This window comes from Lepisosteus oculatus, unplaced genomic scaffold (genome assembly GCF_040954835.1).
Source record: "Lepisosteus oculatus isolate fLepOcu1 unplaced genomic scaffold, fLepOcu1.hap2 HAP2_SCAFFOLD_40, whole genome shotgun sequence".
Lineage (NCBI taxonomy): Eukaryota > Metazoa > Chordata > Actinopteri > Semionotiformes > Lepisosteidae > Lepisosteus > Lepisosteus oculatus.
Window position 1 is genome coordinate 2,729,800 of NW_027167934.1, and position 20,365 is coordinate 2,750,164.

At 48.4% G+C, this 20,365-nt stretch overlaps 9 non-coding genes across 9 annotated transcripts; 3 read left to right on the plus strand and 6 right to left on the minus strand.

Moving 5' to 3' along the window:
• Positions 1 to 510: 510 nt before the first annotated feature.
• On the minus strand, positions 511 to 581 carry trnaa-ggc (transfer RNA alanine (anticodon GGC)). The gene has a single exon. It is a non-coding gene; the product is annotated as a tRNA-Ala (tRNA).
• A 509-nt stretch (positions 582 to 1,090) lies between these two features.
• Positions 1,091 to 1,232, minus strand: LOC138228242 (U4 spliceosomal RNA). The gene has a single exon (XR_011185328.1). It is a non-coding gene; the product is annotated as a U4 spliceosomal RNA (small nuclear RNA).
• A 1,307-nt stretch (positions 1,233 to 2,539) lies between these two features.
• On the minus strand, positions 2,540 to 2,684 carry LOC138228269 (U4 spliceosomal RNA). The gene has a single exon (XR_011185355.1). It is a non-coding gene; the product is annotated as a U4 spliceosomal RNA (small nuclear RNA).
• A 230-nt stretch (positions 2,685 to 2,914) lies between these two features.
• Positions 2,915 to 3,031, minus strand: LOC138228341 (U5 spliceosomal RNA). Its single transcript, XR_011185421.1, has one exon. It is a non-coding gene; the product is annotated as a U5 spliceosomal RNA (small nuclear RNA).
• Positions 3,032 to 7,107: 4,076 nt separating this feature from the next.
• Positions 7,108 to 7,189, plus strand: trnas-gcu (transfer RNA serine (anticodon GCU)). The gene has a single exon. It is a non-coding gene; the product is annotated as a tRNA-Ser (tRNA).
• Positions 7,190 to 18,357: 11,168 nt separating this feature from the next.
• Positions 18,358 to 18,429, plus strand: trnad-guc (transfer RNA aspartic acid (anticodon GUC)). Its single transcript has one exon. It is a non-coding gene; the product is annotated as a tRNA-Asp (tRNA).
• A 623-nt stretch (positions 18,430 to 19,052) lies between these two features.
• trnav-cac (transfer RNA valine (anticodon CAC)) lies at positions 19,053 to 19,125 on the minus strand. The gene has a single exon. It is a non-coding gene; the product is annotated as a tRNA-Val (tRNA).
• A 451-nt stretch (positions 19,126 to 19,576) lies between these two features.
• On the minus strand, positions 19,577 to 19,648 carry trnae-uuc (transfer RNA glutamic acid (anticodon UUC)). The gene has a single exon. It is a non-coding gene; the product is annotated as a tRNA-Glu (tRNA).
• Positions 19,649 to 19,849: 201 nt separating this feature from the next.
• Positions 19,850 to 19,921, plus strand: trnah-gug (transfer RNA histidin (anticodon GUG)). The gene has a single exon. It is a non-coding gene; the product is annotated as a tRNA-His (tRNA).
• Positions 19,922 to 20,365: the final 444 nt, after the last annotated feature.

Sequence of the window (20,365 nt, forward strand, 5' to 3'; positions counted from 1 at the left end):
ATTTGTCATCCTTTCTCTTGGTGTCGATGTTGCTAATTCAGTGTACGGGCTTTCTCGTGCAGTTTCATGGTTCTTGTAACCCAAATCCTACACTAGCGTGAAGTGACCCCCCATTTCACAGCATTTTTCAGCTGATTTAAATTGTACCTAAAGGAGAAGCATTATTGAAGACCATCAATTACCAAGAGCTTTTGTCAAAAGTTTTGGTGGTAATTTTTAATGACCACAGAGCGCTGTGACCTCGGTTTTACATCTCACCAAAGAGACAGCGCCCTTTTACAACACAGCGTCTCCGTCACTATGCTGGGGCATTGGGACGCGCACAGACCTCAGGGTGAGCGCCCCCCCACCGGCACCATTAACACCGCTTCCAGCTGGAAACTTTGTCTTTCCCTGTAGCTCACCCTCATCCGGGTACTGACCTGGCTAACACCTGCTTTGCTTCAGTGGGTTTTCAGTTGCGAGTTGCAAGGGGATGCAAGTGATGGAGCCGCTCGCTGCAAAAGCTACTGCATTGGCCGGGAATCGAACCCAAGCCTCCCACGTGCCAGGCGAGAATTCTACCACTAAATCACCAATGCTCAGTGCCTGGACCTTCAAAAAAGACGCTTTTTTGGTGCTCTGTGCAAAACGCGTCGACATCTGCTTCCAGCTGCAAAATGCCATTTGCAGACGCTGAAGAATTTATTTCCAAGGCAGCGGGTACAAGCGATTTGGCGTTTTAAAACAACCAGGAACAGCAAAGAGGTGCGCTTCTTTGCTTGCGCCAGAATACAACGACAGGAGGTGCGAGTTGCAAGGGGATGCAAGTGATGGAGCCGCTCGCTGCAAAAGCCACTGCTTTGGCTGGGAATCGAACCAGAGCCTCCCGTGTGGGAAGCGAGAATTCTACCACTGAACCAACAATGCTCAGTACCCGGGCCTTGAAAAAAGACGCTTTTTTGGTGCTCTGTTAAAAAAGCGTCGACATTACCTCTTTCAAAAGGCTTCACTTTCCTAGTAACATTCCAAGGCTCATTGAACCCGGGCTGTTTCCTCTAGCGGTATAGTATTGCAGTTAGACAGCACGATGCCTGCAAGACTATGTCACGCTCTGACGAGACTGTCAAAAATTGCTTTCGCCGATTGTATTGCAAACCAGCGGAAGCGGGGTATTGGGAAAAGTTTTCAACTAGCAATAATCGCGCCTCGGCTAAACCTCACAGGCTACGATACTGCCAATGCGCAAAGCTGACGGTTGCCAGGCAACCGCGGGGATCCTATGGAAATCGTTATCAATCGTCTCATGGCATGTTTTGCTGTAACGCTTCATATTTGTCGTCTTCTTCTTCTAGCTTGAGGTTTTAAAGAATTTCATGACAGACAAGGGCTCCGTCGGGAACAAAGGGCGTTGTGAGAAAACCGTTGCTTATTTTCAGCAGCAGAAATACAACCCTTTAAATACAAGATGACAGAACAATGACGAAGGGCATGCCGGGAGGAACTCATGCACTACAGAGGAAAGGGGGCGGGCACGTACAGTTCACATTCAAGCCACAAGTACTCTTCTCGGATGTTGCACAAACAAATCCAAACGTCCTGAAAGCATTGCAGCATGTTTGTGTCCCACTTCCCGTGGCTGCAGGACGACTGACACGAAGGGACAAACACAATCTGTGGCGTTTAGCGTGACATAGTCTTGCAGGCATCGTGCTGTCTCACTGCAATACTATACCGCTGGAGGAAACAGCCCGGGTTCGATGAGTCTTGGAATGTGACTAGGAAAGTGAAGCCTTTTGAAAGAGGTAAAGCACTGCACAACGGAATTGAGGGAGAATCTTACAGGGGATTCTGAGCGGTGTCTGCATACACGCAGTCCGATACGGGTGCTGAAAGCTTGAGCTACTCTCAATGTCATGCTGCCTTTCCTCGGAGTAAATCTTTTACATTGAAAGAATGCTTCTCGCAGGTTCAAAAAGGGACCCTTGTTAATTGGAGAAATCAATGATTTCGAATGAATTCTGTATGCGTTAAAAGACAGCTATACACAGAAAACATGCAGGACACTGCTCATGATGTTTCCCGAGCCGAAACACAGTGCGTTTTTCAAAGCCATCTGACAAAGCCCGCCCACTGAAAACTGCAGCAGATCGTGTAAAGACGTTCAACTTTGTAACTACTGCACGCACAGGAAGCAGAATAAATTCCTCTTTTCAAACTGTCAAAGGTTTGCTTTGTGAACGCAGCAGGACATCGCACAATCTCTTTTGAACGGGGACAAACAATTTCTTATGGGGCGCAGTAAGTACAGACGTTTAAAGAGCTCCACTCATGCCGACGATGCAGCATGAAGAAGCGCAACCTAACGTTTGACAGACAAAAGCCGGGCGCCGCTACGAGCAATATGAAATCAAACTGACAGCACACGGCGTTTCGCGCTGACTCAAAAGTGATCTCGACAGACGCTGTTCTCTGCATAACGCTGAAAGAGCTAAAGAGCGTTTCTGTTGAGACGTAACAAGCTTGTTTCTTTCTACCATGATGTTACCATGACAAAATCTGTCTTTAAACACCTTGCTCAAAAATTGCTTTCGCCGATTGTATTGGAAACCGGCGGAAGCGGGGTATTGGGAAAAGTTTTCAACTAGCAATAATCGCGCCTCGGCTAAACCTCACAGGCTACGATACTGCCACTGCGCAAAGCTGACGGTAGCCAGGCAACCGCGGGGATCCTATGGAAATCGTTATCAATCGTCTCATGGCATGTCGTTGCTGTAACGCTTCATATTTGCGGCCGGACACTTCCCGCCCCCCAAAGAAAAGAGCGCCAATCAGACAGGCGGAGACCGAGGACTCGCAGAGCAGAAGGCCACAGTCGCCGTAATAAGAGCGATTGTGAGCGGTTTTGTTTTCTCTCTTTGACCAGCCCAGCTGCGCCCCACCCAAAGGCAGGGAAGCACAAAAATTGTATGGAACTCATTCATGCTCCTCTCCATGGAAATCTTTAGTAAAAGGCAAAAGATTTGTACGAGATGAAGAGAAACCAGAGTGCGTGGCTGGACAGCTGCAGGAGCCCAGGCCGCCTTCAAGTCCTCTCCCCTGCCGGTCGTGGTTGGCAATGCACCTGGCCTTACAAACGAGCCAGTGGGGCCCGTTCAGCTCCGGGCTCATCGCCTGCGGCTCTCGGCTTACCTGGCAGGGGAGATACCTTGATCAGCCTGTAGTTGGAGTAGTTGGATTGTTTTCTTGTTTTGTGGAAGCAGTGTTTGTTTTGCAGTTTGAGATGGCAACCTTTGGATCCCGCAAGAATGCTGTACGTTTTGAGCTTTTGGATGACCTCTTCATGGATCGTATGCAGTTCAGCAGAAAAGTGTTACAGAAGGAACTTGGCTTTGAACCTCGGCACTTGTATTTCATCTTCGCTCTCCCAGGTCAGAAAGCATTTGAGGTTGTTTTTGCTACCTATTCTCTGTTTGAACAATGTGTGGATGTGTTTGAGGCAAAAAGAGGGAAAGTTCCTGCCCTTGAGAAGATCAACTTGCAGCCTCTGACACAGAGAGAGAGGTTGTTATGTTCTCGGAAATGGCAAAGACGGAGGACATTCACACCTGGCTTAAGCAGTACTGCACCGTCCACCATGGAACTGAGGTTAGAGATGTTGACGGTATAAAAACAGGAACAAGGAAATTCGAGGTTCGCTTGCTACCGGACAATGTAAATGGAGGCTTAAGGCACCTGCCCTCTACAATCCGGCTGGGCGCCTGCAATGGCTATGTTTTTTATGTGGGACAACCAAAGGTGTGTCGGCGCTGTGGTGCTGTGGGACACCTGGCATCGTCCTGCACTGTGAAATGCTGCAAGACCTGTGGCAAACAGGGACATTAAGCCTCTGACTGTTCAATGCTGCCAAAGTGCAATTTATGTGGCTCAGAAGGACACGTTTTTAAGAACTGCCCTCACGCCTACGCCTATAAACTCAAAATGAGAAAGGATGAGGCAGTGCTTGTTTCAGCCAAACCGGCCTGAAAAAGCCAAAGCAAACAACAAGTCAAACAAAGAACCCTTGTTGGACAAAGAGTCTCAGCCTCCAGCCAGGATCAGTCCTGCTGTGGCTCCGGGGCCGGTGGAAGAGAAATCCACTACGCCCCCACAACCGCAGACTGCACCAGACAAGCACGAGGGTTTGAAAACCCCAGAGAACAGCGAGGACCCCTCCCCCACTCCTGCTCCTCAGAACGAGGGCCAGTGTGGGGCCCCCCGGTGGAGCGGGTCCAGCGAGGATACCCAGGATTCAGCGGAGCTGCTTTTCTCAGACTCTGCAAGTGCTACAGATGCCCTCCTCTCCTCCATCCAGTCCATCACGGAGGATCTGCAACAGCTGGTGGGTGAGGGGGAAGAGGAGACTGGTGCATCGGCTGCACCCCTTTCCCCTCGGTGCTCCCAGGAGCTGGACTTGAGGAAAAGGAAAAATGACTCTGTTTTCTCCCCGAGCGAGGAGGAAGGAGAGCATGGCGATGGGGACAGCTGGAACCCCTCCACCCCTCCTTCTACCCCCTTCCTTGAAATGGACTCCGTGAACGCTTTTACTGCTGCCACCCTGATGAAGGCTCATTCAGAGGATGGCTGGCAGGAAATTGGTAAGAAGAAAAAGAAAAAGAAGAAGGTAACAGTTGAGACCGAAGAGAAATGTGTTTTGTAAAGACTGGTTCCACTTTCTTATGTAATATGGCTCTAAACATAATTTCTCTTAACACCAGAGGTATCAATGACAGAGTTAAATGCCAGTGTGTCTTTGATTACCTCCAGCAGAGAGAGGGAGATGTGTTGATGTTGCAGGAGTGTGCTTTAGCCTATCAAGAGAGGTATAAAAGCTTTGAAGATAGGTGGGATAAAGGGCCTTCTGTTTGGTCAGGGGACAATAACAACAGAGCCTCTGGCGTGGCCATTCTTTTCAAAGGATGGGCTTTCAAATTGAAAAGTATTCAGAGGGTCATAGATGGCAGGTTGCTGTGTGTGGATGTGGAATGGGGGACCGTTAACCTGCGGCTAATCAATGTGTATTGTCCTACTGACGTGGGAGTAAGGGTGGAGCTACTCAAGGCACTCTCTCCCCTATTGTTAAGTAGCACAGATGTGATAGTGGGAGGGGATTTTAATTGTATCTTAGAGCACACAGACAGGCAGTCTAGCTCTCCGATAAAATTGGATTCCAGCTCACTGGCCCTGCAAAACTTAGTTCAAGACTTTAAACTCTCAGACACATATAGATGTATATATCCCACAACAGCAGGATATACATGGTCAGGGAGGAATAGCAGCTCCAGAATTGACTATTGCTTTGTCTCAGAGAGAGTGAAAGTTGTTGGGGTCACTCTTCAGCCTGTCTTCTTCTCAGATCATCAGGCTTTAGGGTGTAGAGTGGAACTCCAGGGCGGGACTGTCTTTGGCCCAGGCCTCTGGAAACTCAACACAAAGCTGCTAGAGAACGAGGGGGTAGTATCCCGCTACAAGGAGAAACTATCACAGTGGCTGTCCTTGCAGTGTCTGTACGGGTCAGTAGGAGAGTGGTGGGAGGAGGTGAAGATGAGGACAAAGGCCTTTTTCATGGCTGAGGGAAGGAAGGCTGCTGCCAGACGGAGAGGAGTGCTAGCCAGGAAACAGAGGCAGCTGCAGCGTCTCTACACGATGCTGCACAGTGGCTTCGATGTGCTCGAGGATATCACCCTTTTAAAAAAGGACATCCGGAGCATAGCCAAGAAAGTAGTCGAGGAGTGCTGTTAAGAAGCAGAGTGCAGTTCTTGGAAGAAAATAAGAAGTGTACTCGCTTCTTTTTCAGGAAAGTGGTAGGCTCCAAGTCTGTCATGGAAAGTGTAGTTGATGAGGAGGGACGAGAGAGAACAGAGCTGAGTGCTATCCTCTCCTGCACCGAGGCCTTCTACTCAAGACTGTACAGCTCTACAGAGGTAAAGGATGAAGAAATTCATTTTTTTACCTCAAAGCTAGAAAACGTTTTGAGTGAAGAAGATAGGGAAGTACTTAAGAGGGATTTGACAGTAGAAGAGCTGAGACAGGCTATGGAGAGCTTACAGAAGGGGAAAACTCCGGGTGCTGACGGGCTCCCTAAAGAATTTTATTGCACCTTTTGGGATCTGCTTCAGGATCCGCTACTGCTCCTATTCGAGGAAAGCTATAAGACAGAATTGCTGCCTGACTCCTTAAGAGAAGGCACTATCTCTCTCTTGTTTAAGAAAGGAGCAAAGAATGACATAAAGAACTGGAGACCCCTCAGCCTGTTAGGCGTGGACACTAAGATCCTGTCCAAAGCCCTTTTCCTGCGCCTACAAAATGTAGTGGCCTCACTGGTAGGGAAAGAACAGACTTGTGGGATAGTAGGACGCCTGATGAGCGACAACCTGGCCTTGTTGAGGGATGTCTGTCTGTACTCAGAGGATCGCTCCCTCCCTCTGTGCGTTTTAGGTGTAGACCTAGAAAAGGCCTTTGACCGCCTAAACCGGCAGTACTTAACATCGGTACTTGAGCACATGAATTTTGGCCCCATCATGAGAAAGTGGATTAACCTGCTGTACACAGGTAGCAACAGCAGAGTAATGGTTAATGGCAATAGATCACACCCCTTTGAAGTCTGTTCAGTAGTGAGGCAGGGCTGCCCATTATCCCCTTTGTTATTCGTTTTGGCTACGGAGCCCTTAGCCTGTGCCTTGCGCCAGGATCAGGCCATTAATGGGATACCAGTGCCTGGAAGTGGGGGAGGAGAGGTAAAGACATCTCTATACATGGATGACGTCACCCTGCTCCTCTCTGACAGTACCTCAATTAGCAGAGCTCTGCAGTGTTGTGAGCGTTTCTCTTTGGCTTCCTCTGCAAAAATTAACAAATCTAAGAATGAGATTTTTTATCAGAACTGGAGGGAGCCAAAAGAAGGACATGATCTCATGCTGCAAGAGAAGAGAATTAAGGTCCTGGAGAATTAATTGCTGGCTTGGCATCTCCCAAGGAAAATGTTGAAATCGCACGTGGAACAGGAAAATGACCCTCGAGTACGAGGGAAAAAAAAGAAAAAGATCATCTGGAGCGCGCCAACCCATGTCCGGACAGCCCAGATCCCTCGACGAGGTGGCCGAGTGGTTAAGGCGATGGACTGCTAATCCGTTGTGCTCTGCACGCATGGGTTCGAATCCCATCCTCGTCGCGCTCCATGTCTGACACGTGTGCCCGTTCGGCGTTGGCCCTCCTGTCATTTGCTCCGGTTCTAGAGCCGTGCATTTTCTAGCGGTGGCTGAACATGGTATAGTAGGCTAACGTCGGTATCGAGCAGTAACAGTAACGGTATTTACGTGCCGCTGCTGCCAAGTGGCTCTGGGTTGAGACCGCGTTTTCACTTACTTGCAACGCAAACGGAGAAAGCGATTTTTGACAGTCTCTCGAGAGACTGCGCTAGGTGTTTAGGGATAGACTTGTCAGTTCCCCCTGGGATGGTGGCCTCTCAAATAGTTTGTGATTCCTCTAGACGTTTATACAGTAGAAGCCTGCTTCGTGGCTTAAATCCAAGCTAAGGAAACGAGTTAGAGGTTTGATGCAGAACTGCGAATTCAATTAAGGGGAACACTACAGTACATTGCACTGTATGTGTGAGGAAAGCTGCCCCCTTCAGTCCCTTGTCGACCGAACAGAGGACTGTAAAGGATACCGCCAAGAAACTTAAGGATGCTGGTTGGAATCCAGCTCCAAAGAAGCCCCTTTGGGTGTTATGTCATCAAAAAGTAAGAACAGCGAATCTCCCTTTGATCAAAAGCGCAACAGAGCTGTTTTCCGTGGAGCAGGTTTCAGACCCGTAGACCTGTTTTCCCAAACGCGAATCTCCTGTTTTAGAAGTGCTTTGGGCGGTGTAGCGGCGAGGCTTATTAATAAGAAAGAATTAAGTGTTTCTGAGCTTTCCCAAATTAGGCCTCATCTCTCTGTTCATCTCTGTGGTGCAGCCACAGAGAAACTATTCATGCAGGCTGATTTAAGGTTTCCCTTGATAAGGGACAGCTCCCAAAGGGGGATGCACTTAGCTAAGCCTGGCTATCATGATCAATGGTCATCCATTGGCGCTTATCTGTCTAGGGAGTGCCAGATGGACATCTGGACTGCATTCCTAAGTGTCAGGAGTAAGTGACTAATATCTCACCTTGATCAACCAATCAGGGACTGGTAGGGCCGAGTAACCCACGTGGGACTCTGATGCCCATGGAACTTTCAGCCAATCAACGAGCTGAAGTTCCTCCAGGTAAAAACAGGCAACACAGAGAGCCTGAGAGATTCAGTGGGAATTCAGTAGAGATTTCTGTGGAGTTTTCTAAAGGGAATTCAAAGGAGAATTCCAGGGCAGGACAGCCCAGGAGCAGAAGGCTCCCAAGGGCAGGACATTCTCACAGCGCGCCTCCTGACCATCCTGAGACTCAGCCCGGACAACCACGGAACGGCCAGTGTGTCCGAGTGCCAGAACTTTCCTTTGTTCTAAGAGTCTAAAGCGGAGGTTGCCAGAGAGTAACCAGAGGATCCACCCGAGGTTAGCACCAGCAGCAGGCCTCGTGAACAGGTCGGAACTGTGGACAGTTGAATCACTATTCAGAACTAGCTCTTCATCAGGAACGAACCGGTCTTCTTCTTGACTTGCTGGGACCCACAGTCATCTTTTCTCCTGTGCACAAACTTTGCTAGTTAAAGCCAACACTAACTAGCCGGTCAGTGAGCATCAGCAGCGCACCGTCGCAACCCGCACAGCACAGCCTGGCACCTAGACAGAGAGCACGGATTGGACAGCAACAAGCCTGCAACTGTTTCTTTGTGCCCGCAGGAGATCTGAATCCCCAGAGATTGGATGAGTATTCAACTTCACTGCATTACTGCTCGCGAATTCAATTGTTATCCCAACCAGTTGATATCAATTCAATTCCTAAGAGTTATGTACTTGTTTTCAGTATCTAATGTAGAAGTTATTACCAGGTTCATTTATGAAATGGTCTAAATGAATGATATACTGAATGTATGTCCTCTTGATATGTGTAACACTTTGTAACTGACTGAATATATACCTTTTGTATTCTGATAACCCTCTCGATAAGATCTGTTCGTTTTACATGCATATTCTATGTATTGTAACGCCCTCGCCTGGTGGTGAGGAGGAAGCGCCCCTAGGCGCTCGTAGTACCGCTGGGCATGCTGGGAGTGGTAGCCGGAGTGCGGTCTACGCGAGAGAAGCTCGCCCCACACCCAAAGTCCGTCAAGGCCCCCTGCGCCCTGTGGGAGGCCTTGGAGGTAAAGGACGGGGTGCTGCGCCGGGGGTGGCGGGTACCCTCCAGTGGCGAGGTACGGTGGCAGCTGATGGTGCCTTGGTCGCTCCGCGGGGCGGTGCTCCGAGCAGTGCATGGCCAGCCGGGCGTGGGGCACTTTGGCGGTAAAAAAACCCTGTAGCGCCTCCGAGGCCATTTTTATTGGGGTCTTTGCCACCGGGACGTGGAGTGGTACTGCCGAACTTATGCAGTGTGCGTGGCGCAGAAGGGTCCCCCCGAGCGCTCTCGGGCCCCCCTCCAACAACACCAGGTGGGGGCTCCTATGGAGCGGGTGGGGGTGGACGTTTTGGGCCCGTTTCTGCGCACCGAGGCCGGGAACCTCTACGTCTTGGTGGCCATGGATTATTTTATGAAGTGGCCGGAGGCCTACGCCCTCCCGGACCAGAGTGCCCCCACGGTGGCCGATGCACTGCTGGAGGGGATGTTTGCCAGGCTGGGGGTGCCGGAGGAGTTACATAGTGACTAGGGGCGTAACTTCGAGTCCCAGGTCTTTGCCAGAGTGTGCCAGCGCCTGGGGATCACTAAGACGCGGACCACACCTCTGCATCCCCAGAGCAACGGGTTGGTGGCGCGGTTTAATCGTACGCTCACCACCCAGCTGGCCACCCTGGTGTCCCGGCACCAACGGGACTGGGACCGCCACCTCCCCCTTGCACTCTGGGCGTATAGGACCGTGGTCCAGGAATCCACCGGGTGCACCCCAGCCTCACTCATGCTGGGCCGGGAAATGTGAACCCCGGTGGACCTGGTCTTCGGCCCGTCGCCCGGAGACGGGTCGGCACCGCTGGCTGGACCGGACTACGAATGGGACCTGCGGCAGCGGATGCAGCAGGTGCACAGCTTTGCACGGACCCACCTGACACAGGCGGGGGTCCGGCAGAAGCGGCACTACGACCTGCGCTGCAGGGGGCCTGCCTTCCAGCCCGGGGACTCGGTTTGGGTGTACAACCCGCGCCGCCGCAAATGCCTCAGCCCTAAGCTGGCGCCGTCGTGGGAGGGGCCCGCTGAGGTACTCTGGGTGGTGGGCGAGGTCTGCTACCGTGTCCGGTTGCGAACATGGGGGAGAGTGGTGGTCCTGCACCAAGACCGGCTGGCCCCCTACCAGGCCCGGGAGGAGGAGCCGTGTGGGGAGGCTCTAGAGGACCAGCCGGGGCTGGAGCCGGCCGATAGTGGGGCGTCTGTGGGTCGCCAGCCGTCACCGTGGCCAACGGCTTCTCACGCAGGGTTCCACAGCAGTTAGCCGAGTACGAGTACAGCCTGAGGGGGGTGTTCGACGTCGGCGAGACGCCAGACGCTTCAGGTTTTTAAGGAGTAAGAGTGCAGGGGGTCTAAACCTGCGATCCAGTGTGTTGAAGTATTTCACAACACTACCCCTAGCACATCTGGAAATAAATCCTCATAATGATTATTGCCCTGGGCATGTACCAAAAAATCACTGAGCATATATATATATATATCACTGTGTTGAAGCTAGAGACACAGAATAAGTGCAAACACATACAGTGTTCCTGCACCTTTGACCTCATCCAGAATGTATCGTTTTTTGAAAGGGATTGCTGTCAGAATGCACAACTGAATCCCAAACAGAATCTCTAGTCAAATATGATCATTTGTGAAACAGGCAAATGAGTCTCTCAGGTGCCCATTGCTCATTTTCAGACACAATTATGCAATACTTTCACCATGCGTTGAGCAATAGGGATTAAAGATACCAGAGGTAAGGTTAAAAGTGATTCTGAGGTGCAACACATCAGTGATACAGCTAGGCATCTGAAATGCGGGGTTTGAGAGCCCTTCAGGGAACACCGTACCCTAAAGGTACCAAAAGTCCACTAGTATAAGCATTAAGCCACTGTCACCCCTGTTACAATGTGATTGCTACATATCTTCATTTCTTTGGTTTTTAAGGAGTAAGAGTGCAGTGGGTCTAAATCTGCGATCCAGTGTGTTGAAGTATTTCACAACACTACCTGTAGCCCGTCTGGAAATAAATCCTCATTCTGATTATTGACCTGGGCATGTACCAATAAATCACTGAGCATATATATATATATATCACTGTGTTGAAGCTAGAGACCTTTATGTAATATTATGATGCTAAAATGTCATTTTCACATATATTAATGTAATAAATGATTGCTTATGCTTTATAAACAAATCTAATTAAAATAAAAGCTTACGTTTTGTATTTAACTTGTACCATAGAACATGATTTGCTTTGTATTTCAAGCCCACAAAGTGTCCAACTGACGCACTACATGATATAAGGAAGATTATCACATGCATATCGGTATTATCTTTCTTATGAAAATGCATTCCTTTCATTACCTTTTACTTTTTAAAATGAACTCAAATTGTGTATAATGTAATAATTTAAGTAGAATAGATTCTAATAATATAATGATCCAGTGTGTTGCACTACTTCACTGCTTCACTGCTCTATGCCGTCTGGAAATAAATCCTCAGACTGCTTACTGCCCTGGGCATGTACCAATAAATTACAGGAGCACATCTATATATCACTGCGATGAAGCAGGAGACACACAATCACTGCAAACACATCCTAAATACAGTGTTCCAGCACCTTTGACCTCATCCAGTACGTATCATTTCTTGAAAGGGATTGCTGTCCGAATGCACATCTGAATCCCAAACAGAATCTCTAGTAAAATACGATCATTTGTGAAACAGGTAAATGACGGTCTCAGGGGCCCATTCCTCATTCTCAAGACACATCTATGCAGTACGTACACCATGCATTGAGCAATAGGGATTAAAGACACCACAGGTAAGGTTAGAAGTCATTCTGACTATATTCTAAAATATTGGACTCATATTCTTATGATGGCAGTCACTTATGATAGTGACAGAGACGCTGTGTTGTAAAAGGGCGCTGTCTTTTGGATGAGATGTAAAACAGAGGTCACAGCAAGCTGAAAAACACGTTTTGAAAAGTGTGCTTTTCCTGCCCCAGAAGTTAAATGGGGGTGACCAAAGTTGCCCAAACGTGTTTATTTCTGCTGAAAAACCCGTTTTGACAGCTTCTGCACAGTGGGGTTAAGGGCTGACTCAGTGGGCTCTAATGAGCCAGGCAGCTACATTGGGATTCCAAGGTTTGAAAAAATACGTTTATTTCGAGCTGAAAAACAAGTTTTGAAAAGTGTGCTTTTCCTGCCCCAGAAGTTAAATGGGGGTGACCAAAGTTGCCAAAATATGTTTATTTCTCTGTCACTATGCTGGGGAATTGGGACCCGCACAGACCTCAGGGTGAATGCCCCCCCGCCGGCACCATTAACACCGCTTCCAGCTGGAAGCTTTGTTTTTCCCTGTAGCTCACCCTCATCCGGGTACTGACCTGGCTCACACCTGCTTAGCTTCAGTGGGTTTTCAGTTGCAAGTTGCAAGGGGATGCAAGTGATGGAGCCGCTCACTGCGAAAGCTACTGCATTGGCCGGGAATCGAACCCGAGCCTCCCGCGTGGCAGGCGAGAATTCTACCACTAAATCACCAATGCTCAGTGCCTGGACCTTCAAAAAAGACGCTTTTTTGGTGCTCTGTGCAAAACGCGTCGACATCTGCTTCCAGCTGCAAAATGCCATTTGCAGACGCTGAAGAATTTATTTCCAAGGCAGCGGGTACAAGCGATTTGGCGTTTTAAAACCACCAGGAACAGCAAAGAGGTGCGCTTCTTTGCTTGCGCCAGAACACAACGACAGGAGGTGGACAACGTAGTCGGCAGGATTCGAACCTGCGCGGGGAGACCCCAATAGATTTCTAGTCCATCGCCTTAAGCACTCAGCCACGACTACAGCAAACCCCGCCGCCGCTGCGTTCTTGCTACAATCTTACCTGGATCGCGAGGCGCCGGCGGAAGCCTATTTCAAAGTCGTTCTCCGTTTCAAAAAAACATTTCCAAAATACAAGCCTTGCAGACAGACACGCCTCAGAGGACTTAAGGGTGGCTTCATGTCGGAATGATAAAGTCTCCCCGTCCGGACATGAAAATGCAACTTTGTTACACACAAAAAAAGACTTTCAGAGGCTTCCCGGATGTTTCCACCAGATTAAAATATTCACCGACGCAATGTCCATTCTGGAAGTCTGGTTGAAGCGGTTGAAGCGGTTTAGTCGGGATTTGTTCACCGTCCGTGTAGAGAGCCAGAAAGTTAATGTTGTAGTGTTTAAATTTGAAGGGGTTTTGTGTAAAACTGCCGCTGAATGCCGCTTTGTCCACAAACCCCAAAATTACCACTTTGGGTAACTGTCCGAGAAAGAGGTTTTCTTGGTTACACACATGGCTCCCTGCAGGCAGGCTGAAGACTTTCATCTGTACGCGGTCTATGGGGTATTTAGGTATTTAGTGGTGCGACCGTCAGGAGTGCTTCGGCGTTCACAAACAAAGATGCAGAGAGTACGCTCAGTTTGTGTTCTCTGATGTTGTTCATTAAGCAGAAAGCATCTCTGTTGCGCGTGAGTTTTATTTTCAGGTCTACGCCATTCAGTAGTCCCAGTGGGCAAAAGACGTATAATATACGTCTATTAAACGCATACCTTAGACGTCTAAATGTGGTCTACAATTCGTCTAGAATGAAATTCTAATATACGTCTAAAGTTATACGTCAATTATACGTCTATGTTTAGACGTTCATTATACATAAATGGTTGGAGTTCTATTATACGGATAAATTTAGAGGACTATTATACATATATGGTTGGAGTTCCGGATAACTTTAGAGGTCTATTATACGGATAACTTTAGAGGACTATTATACGTATATGGTTAGAGGTCTATTATACGTATACCTTTAGAGGTCTATTATACGTATAACTTTAGAGGTCTATTATACGTATATGGGTAGAGGTCTGTTATACGGATAACATTAAAGGTCTATTATACGTATATGGGTAGAGGTCTATTATACATCAAAGATAGATTTTATAGGCGTAGAAACAAGTAAACCAAGCCAATGATTAGGTTTAGAAATGTATTCTGAAAATACACATTCACACCTGAAACATATGTATTTCAAATTATACATTGTATACAATCAATCAACAATCAACATATGGGCAATAATCATAAAAAACACAACTAGTCTTAAACTTCAGCTACAAATTCTGGTAACATGGCAATATACAGTATAGTAATGACAAACACAAAACTAATTACATTAACACACTAACTCAAAACCACATTTTGATTCAAATATACATTTTAAAATGTACAACTTCTATATTTCCAAGAAAAAAAAATATTACAATGGAAGTTAAGACGATTTTTGTCCACTATTTGCAAACCCTGTCTAATTGTCCTAACAGTTAGAACCAAAAACCTATTATTTTCAGTGTCCAGATCTCCTGGCCCCCTGTCTTTCATATGCATTCTTCAAGTAACACATTGCATGCTCCTTTATTTCTTTTTCTGTTGATGTAGGGTGGGACTTCAGCACCGCAGCTAGGAGAAAATTGTATAATATTACTTCCCAAATAAATGATGATTATCTTCTTTAGTATAATCTAAAAAGTGAACGGTTTACTAAGCTCAAAACTGAAATAAATGTATAAAATTTGGCTTGCATCATAGCAGTTGAGCAATAAAGTCTGTCCTAATTAAAGAGTACCCAAAGTTTGAAAGTACAACATAGAATAAGAATAGAGAAACGGCAAAACAATTTTGTGTCATCTTCCCCATTCACACTATTTTATGTGCCATTTTTTGCTTATTCACGTACTATTTTAATCAAAATAATATTAAGAAAGATCTGTATGTATTCAGATAGTATTATTATTGTTCATACTTACTCGTCAAAAGAGGATTGCTGAGATATTTGCGGATATACTTCTACGTTTGAAAAACGTGTCCAAAATTGTGACCAACGAATACTAGCAATGCATTGTGGTATATATGCGGAAAATATGCTGGGTTCGATATTTTCTCAACGTATGCGTTTATTAATGTTGTCGATATTATGGTTGAAATATAACATTGATAATACATCGCGGCTATGTGCCCCCTGCTATGAGCTGATGTGCAATTTTAACGCATGTAGTTAGTAAGGATCGGTCACTGTTGTATGGTATTATATATAATGACATTATGGAATAGGATGGGGACAGGCCTGGCATCACGGGGGGAGGGGGGAATGTTGCCCCTTCAGTTTTGGGCAAAAAGATTTACCTAACTTAATTTGCGCCCTAAAAAATAGTTGTACTTTGTCAATGGTCAGACAACACTAAATGACACGAACAGTCACTCAGTCTGTTTGATGGGCAGGAGGGCTATCCGTCCAGGAGCTGCACATATCAGTGTCGTTATTGAGTGTCAACATTACGATCCTGTTTGCTCAGGTGGACCGATTCCTTGCAGTAGTTTATCATTATACTTAAAATCGTTATATAACTAGGACTAGTTATAGCAGTCTGTGCTTTCTGTTGGTTTTACAACATTTTTTCTTAACGATTCAGAACGTCCATGTAGCTGCAAAAATGAACGCTTATGGTACTTTTCGCTCCAGGCAATACTCTCCAGTGAGAGTGACGAAAAATGTGAAACTGAACTTCATCGCAAATACCAGATTGCTAGTCGATATCTTCTATCATAAAGCACTAATTAATGGCATAGCTGCGAGATTTCATTTGGGTAGCTGCACCGTACAGCTCCGTTTCAACCGAAATATCACCCCCGCTCAGAATATCAGACGCCCCCCTACAGATTTTTCCCCGGGCACCGCGCACTGATGGGGGACGGGGTTTCCAGGAAATGGTATCAACTTTTCTCAAGAAAATAAAAATAGAAACTCTATAGGCACTCAAACATTTTACTGTTTTTTTTTTCAGGCAGGTGGCAAGACCCCTCCGCAAAACCCTTGTATGCCAAGCTGTGGGCATTGATTCGTCGAATATACGTATATTCACGCCGAAAATACGGCTATACGTATATATACGTCGCCTCGACGTATAATCAACGTCGAATTGCAACCGTAAAATCGACGACATTAATAAATGCATATATAACGTCGAAAACACATCTAACACTAGGAGTATACGGCACTCTGCACAGTGTACGAAGTAAATTATTTTCGCAGTAATTAATTTACACGTGTATAATAAATATAGTAAATATAATTAATTACTGCGAAAATAATTTACTTCGTACACTGTGCAGAGTGCTGTATACTCCTAGTGTTAGATGTGTTTTCGACGTTATATATGCGTTTATTAATGTTTATTTCACAGTGTCGTGCACCTTTTCATTGCTCTCGCTTTCAGAGCCTCCGCACGGCACACGACTCGACATCAGGAAGCACATTGAAGTGAAAGCAGGGAGCGCTGCGACATGCACTGTGCAGATCCCGCCACACTAAGAGGTATATAAGCGTCAAAGGCAAGTCATTCCGAGTTGGTCGTTTGTGTTTTCCGTTCAGACGCGAAATGCTGAAATGATCTCTCGGCTCCTCGGTTGTCATTTCTGCTCCGTAAAGTAATCACAGCACGAGTCGGCTTCCAGCACGGTGGGTCGGGACACAATGCCGGGGGTCGGAGAGCGATGTCTTCCTCGTTAGTACAGGACCTGTCACCTGTCCCCACCTGTCACGCGGGAGACCGGGGTACATCAGGACGCGCATTGAAGTGAAAGCAGGATGCGCTGCGACATGCACTGTGCAGATCCCGCCACACTAAGAGGTGAGTGGGTCTGTTCGATCACAGCACTAGGCGAATCCCCAATCCCCTTTTGTGCGTGGCGACAGAAGAAGTCTGGTCTGTTTCCGCCCAGTTTCGATCCGGGGATCTTTCGCGTGTTAGGCAAACGTGATAGCCGCTACACCACGGAAACCTGCAGGGACTGCTGCTGCTTGCGTTTCGGGCTGAGAAAGGGACGCGTCACTTTAGGCAGGGGGCGCTGGAGAGAGGAACAAAGGGCGCGATGAAACAAAACACCGAAACCCGGGATCTTTAGATCTTCAGTCTAACGCTCTCCCAGCTGAGCTATTTCGGCGGTGCACAGAGCCCACAGCCACCTGCTCCAGCCTTCCTGTGTTGCGGCATGAGCGCACCAAGAGTAGCGGGAGAGTGTTGCAGGAACGTCACTCAGAAGGAAAGCCACCCAGGTGCGTCCTCTGAGCTCTGTCCAGCGCATCTTCCTCGCATGGACTCCTGCCTGCGACGGGCAGGAAACAATTAGCAAGAACAGAACAACACCCCATGGGTGTCTCATGACCACACCTTAGGTTGTGACACGTGCAGGTGTGAGGGGTTGCCGGGCTACTTTGGAGCAGAGCTTGGGCGGAGGGAGGGCGGGAAAGCAGACAAAGAGGTGACACCTCAAGGTCTGCACGATCACAGCTCTCCGCCGCCCCAGGCTTCCGCTCGATAAGCTGCTGGACACACCCGCCCCTCCTCACACAGACCGTGGAAAAGCCCCCGAGTCGGAGGGCTCTCTCTTCCTCCCAGGAGCTCTTGGACACGACGCACAGACAGGGTGCGGGGAGCCGCTGCCTGCAAACACGGCTCCAGGCAGGACTCCACTCAGTAGGAGCCGCAGAGCAGAGGAGATGGGGGCAGCTTAGCTCCTGTGCAGAGACCTGAGCTGCTGTTGCTGCAGACGCTGTCTTTTCTGCACTCGGGGTAGGAGTGAATGTTGAGTTGCCCTTAGAAATGAAGCAGAGTACTTCAACGGCACGGGTGTGTGTGTGTGCGTGCGCCCTGGTGATTCTGGGAGACAGATCGAACCTGGGCTAAAAGAGAGGAGGCTTAGCCCTCTTCCATTTGCTACTTCAAAGTTGTACAACCCATTTGTATCTGCTAGGCGGCGCAGTTGTCGTGCACAAAGAACGCTTTGAAAAGCGTCCAAAGCAAGTCATTCCGAGTTGGTCGTTTGTGTTTTCCGTTCAGACGCGAAATGCTGAAATGATCTCTCGGCTCCTCGGTTGTCATTTCTGCTCCGTAAAGGAATCACAGCACGCGTCGGATTCCAGCATGCTGGGTCGGGACACGATGCCGGGGGTCGGAGCGTGTGATGTCTTCCTCGTTAGTATAGTGGCAAGTATCCCCGCCTGTCACGCGGGAGACCGGGGTTCGATTCCCCGACGGGGAGTAGCTTTTCTTTTACCTCCTTAGAGAAAGGACTGCCTTTCACTTCTCTGTTTTCTAACACAGCGTCGTGCACCTTTTCATTGCTCTCGCTTTCAGAGCCTCCGCACGGCACACGACTCGACATCAGGAAGCACATTGAAGTGAAAGCAGGGAGCGCTGCGACATGCACTGTGCAGATCCCGCCACACTAAGAGGTGAGTGGGTCTGTTCGATGCACAAAGAACGCTTTGATAAGCGTCAAAGGCAAATCATTCCGAGTTGGTCGTTTGTGTTTTCCGTTCAGACGCGAAATGCTGAAATGATCTCTCGGCTCCTCGGTTGTCATTTCTGCTCCGTAAAGGAATCACAGCACGAGTCGGCTTCCAGCACGGTGGGTCGGGACACGATGCCGGGGGTCGGAGAGAGTGATGTCTTCCTCGTTAGTATAGGACCTGTCACCTGTCCCCACCTGTCACGCGGGAGACCGGGGTACATCAGGACGCGCATTGAAGTGAAAGCAGGATGCGCTGCGACATGCACTGTGCAGATCCCGCCACACTAAGAGGTGAGTGGGTCTGTTCGATCACTAGGCGAATCCCCAATCCCCAATCCCATTTTGTGCGTGGCGACAGAAGAAGTCTGGTCTGTTTCCGCCCGGTTTCGATCCGGGGACCTTTCGCGTGTGAGGCGAACGTGATAACCACTACACTACGGAAACAGTGGTCAGATGTGCCCAGCGGCCCAGCGCTGAGCTTCGCCAATGCGATTCAGCTGCTTCCAGTGCCTTTATTGGGGTGCGCTGATGGACCGTGCTCTCTCTCCAGAGACCAGCACGCCTGTCATGGACGGAGCAGGAAAGACGGCGCCACATTCTACAGCCCTCTCCACGCAATCGACGAAATCGGGCTACTGAAGTGGAGAAAATCGCCTCTCCAGAAAGTGCAAATATCATCTTGGAGAGTATAAATCCTATTGCCGAAGGTCAGCCCTGTCTACCAGAGTGACCCTCCCACCTCCTGCAGCGATGGTCAGCTCGTCTCACACGCGAGAAGTTTCGGCTGGAAACAAGCGCCCCCTCTTCTCGCACGTTTTGCACGTTGAGTAGTTTTAATGTGGCTCCTTCGTACACACTGCTGATCTTTTGGAAAGCAGGAGGCAAAATTGACACGTTTCCATAACGGGAGTCGAACCCGGGCCGCCTGGGTGAAAACCAGGAATCCTAACCGCTAGACCATATGGGAGTGCACAACCCTGCTGTTCCGGGCATCATGCAAGCAAACTACATAAATATGAGAAAACACGCAAGAGAGTTGTCACTCAGAGTGTCGAAGGGTCGATGTATACTGGGACTCAGTTGAAATGCAACGTCAGGACTTTTCCGAATTATGTCACACGAAGAGAGCACAGCCTTTTCCGCCCTGCCACGTGTGTATCGGTAACTCGCCGTGATTGTATAGTGGTCAGTACTTTGCGTTGTGGCCGCAACAACCCTGGTTCAAATCCGGGTCACGGCAGAATAGGGGCGTCTGCTTTTACTACTTGCATGAATGAAGGCAAAAAAAAGCCAATCGATGTGAACAAACGGCGCTTTACAGAGGAGTACTGCCTGACTGGATCGTTGATGAACGACAGAGGCCACTCCGACCTCTTCTCGGGTTTCTTCAATGACTTACTAAGGATCTTCTTCACATTCGCCCATGCATGGGAAGCCAGTTACACCAAAGCAAACGCAGGAAAGTGCATTTCATGCAGAGACCAGGAGGGACCTGTTTACACCAAGAGTGGTCGGAGTATGGAACAATGCGCCAAGCCCTGTTTCTGGAGTCGATTCTTGATTAGATCTTGGGCTCACTAAGAGGCCCCCGCTGGGTACTAATCTTTCTGTTGTTCTCGCAGGTGTTGCGCTGCTTTTGAGCCGACAGAGCTCGTCTTGGTCTGTCGGGACAGCCCAATTGCAA